This window comes from Papio anubis, chromosome 8 (genome assembly GCF_008728515.1).
Source record: "Papio anubis isolate 15944 chromosome 8, Panubis1.0, whole genome shotgun sequence".
NCBI lineage: Eukaryota > Metazoa > Chordata > Mammalia > Primates > Cercopithecidae > Papio > Papio anubis.
Genome location: NC_044983.1, coordinates 53,638,179 through 53,641,693, shown reverse-complemented (window position 1 = coordinate 53,641,693; position 3,515 = coordinate 53,638,179).

Genomic DNA, 3,515 nt, shown 5'->3' with positions numbered 1-3,515 from the left:
TCTCTACTAAAAATACAAAAAATTAGCCAGGTGCGGAGGCAGGTTCCTGTAGTCCCAGCTACTTGTGAGGCTGAGGCAGGGGAATGGCATGAACTCGGGAGGTGGAGCTTGCAGTGAGCTGAGATGGCGCCACTGCAGTCCAGCCTGAGTGACAGAGCGAGACTCTGTCTCAAAAAAAAAAAAAAAGTAAATAAATAAATAAATACAGAGAGGTTATATTATAGAAACATATACAATCTACTCCTTCATTTGCATTTAACCAAGTAAGATGTTGATGCAGTAGATATTATGTTTATTTCCCTGTGCCTCTAATTACATACATAAATTACAAAAAGGATTTATGTTAGAAAGCATTTTAAAAAATAATGTTAGGTTATAAATCTTGATTTTCAATGTTTTATGTGGTTGAATAATGTCTAAAAGATACCGTTACATAAAAAAACCTGGAACATATACTTAATATAAAAGCTCAAACCTGTATTAATTTAGCAGAAGTAATTAATTTTAACTTCCATAAATGATGGTCTTATTTGGAGACTGAAATATCACTACAAAATGTTTTCTTATTTTGACATGCAATCCTCGTATAAGCAAGACACAATTTTAATGGCTATGTAGCAGGACAAGCCACAGACAAGAACCCCTGAGACACCAAATTGTAGAAGGAAAGGGCTTTATTCGGCTGGGAGCATCGGCAGACTCAGGTCTCCAAAAAATGAGCTCCCCAGTAAGCAATTCCTCTCCCTTTTAAGGGCTTACAACTCTAAGGGAGTCCGTGTGAGAGGGTTGTGATCAATTGAGCAAGCAGACGGTATGTGACTGGGGGCTACATTCATCTGCACTGGTAATTAGAACGGAACAGAAAAGGACAAGGATTTTCACAGTGCTTTTCCACACAATGTCTGTAATCTATAGATAACATAACCCATTAGGTCCGGGGTCGATCTTTAACTACTAGACCCAGGGTATAGCGCTGGGCTGTCTGCCTGTGGGTTTCATTTCTGCCTTTTAGTTTTTACTTCTTTTTTTCTTTAGAGGCAGAAATTGGGCATAAGACAATATGAGGGGTAGTCTCCTCTATTAGTTACAGTATAGTAGTAGAAAATTTAGACTATGAAAAGTACTTAATATTTAGATGCTTGTCATATATTTTGTGCTTTATTTCTTAATTCTATTTTATGTATATGTATTTTAAATATATAATTTACTTCTCATTGATAAATTTTCTTTTTCTTTTCTATCAAATAACATGATTGGTAAGAACCGTTGTACATTCTAACATCATGGATTACAATAGATTGACTAAACATCCATAAGAGTTTGAAGACGACTTACCTGAGGAGTGGCACTAAAGTTCAAAATTTTATGATACCTTTTGTATACTCTGGTTTCTGCAGGGCTGCCGTATAAAACCACATAGCCTACACTGTTTAACTCCACAGACCATGCCACAAACAGCACCCCCTGGGGTAGTGCTCATAGCAACCCTCGTGTTAAAAATTTGATTTTGGAAATTTTTCCATCCTTTTCCCCCCACAGAGTCTAATTTCCTCTCAGGTATAATAGACTCAATGTTGTAGCCAAAAGTATACTATAATCATTTCACAAAATATTTTGTGACTTACAACGACATTTCTGAAATGAGTCAATGTGACGTAACTAACTGTGTTATTTATAAGCTTGTAAGTATGTGCCAGCAGCTATCCATCTATCTCTGTATAAGTAAATGTATTAATGATTTCAGTGAGAGAAACTCTTTACTGTTCTTAATGATTGAATCTGTTAAGCAAGGACAAACCAATTTCAATGCAAAAACCTACAATAATTTAAAAGGGCATTTTAATAAACCATTGCATCAAGAATAGATTAGCGCACATAGGCCTCAATCTTTAGCTTTAACTGTAACACTAAATAAAACAATTATATAACTTATGAAAATGTATTGCATCTATAATTGTGTACATAATGAGAGATTTTCCAATGATCCATTCATTAAATTATGTAATGTTCAATATGCAAAAAATGCAGAAGGCCTGAGGGGAATTATAAGCAAATTATGAAATGTGATTTCTATCTACAAGTAATTTTCAGTTTATTTAGGTAACTGAATAAACTCAAGAAGAAAACTGGACAGATGAACAAGGTCAAATAAATACAATGTAAGATCTAATTCAAATAAGTTTCAAATAGGTGCTCTGCAGTCAGGATTATGATAGTTGCCTACAGGAAACGAAATTTTGTTCATTGTTTGTTTTGAGACAGGGTCTCAATCTGTCACCCAGACTGGAGTGCAGTGGCTAAATCTCAGCTCACTGCAGCCTCTGCCTCCTAGGCTCAAGTGATCCTTCCATCTCAGCCTCCTGAGTGGTTGGGAACACAGATGTGTACCACCACACGCAGCTTTTTTTTTTTTTTTTTTTTAAGAAATGGGGTTTTGCTATGTTGATCTCAAACCCTGGGCTCAAGCTATCCTCTTGCCTTGGCCTCCCAAAGTGTTGGGATTACAGGCATGAGCCATTGTACCTGGCCAGGAAACAAAGTTTTAACAGGACTTTATATAATGAAAAGGTTAAAAAAAAAAAGGAAAATAAGTTTCCTCTGGTAGAAAAATTACATTGTGAATTAAAGAAGGTAGAAATAAGAAAAAAATTGGTAACTTCTCTAAAGAGTCTGTGATAGACAAAGGTTATGAAAAGAAAAGCAAGTGCATAAATAATGAGAATAAAAATCACTGGTGATGGCCAATAGCACACCAACCAACTGGATGTTCATTTCTAAAAACATTTCAAGAGATTATAGATGGTCATAAGAGTCAATAGCTATTTATCTTTAACTTTAAAATAGAATGGTATTGTTGAGTATTTTTGATTTTTGTTGACTTGCAGGATTAAATGTACAAATAAAAACAAAATTAAAGTATACCATAACATGAATCATAATTATATGATTTAACATCCAACACATTTTTATATAAAACAATTGTTTAGAAATGATACATAAAAAGAACTGTGAAATGTTGAAGAAAAGATTTCAGGCTGTATTTTTGAAATCATCTTAATTTAACATTTAGATTAGCATATCTAAACCAAGAGTATTACAAATATTAAGCCCCTATGAAATATTAAGATTCCCAAAGAAAAAATAAGCAAGTAGATGTTTAAGACCTTCTATGTTCTTAAGACTGAATACAAAACGAAATGTTTCTTTTGCTTATTAGTAAAATTGACAAGGGACCATTGAAAGTGTCAGAAATTAAATCAAAATTATTTAGTTTTGATTTCTGGGAACCATTTAAAAAATATTTTATACTGAGGAACATAATATGTAGGGTGTAAACTCTGGATATACTATACACATTAATTTCTCCTCCTCAATAATAGTACAGACAGTGAGTTATCTAGAGTAGAAAAGTTGAACATTTTCTCTTGTAAGCAAACCTGGTATAGTAATACCTCAGATTTTTTTCTTTTTGTCTTTCCTGATGGACAGGTCTGACTTACTCTGTATACTTCCAT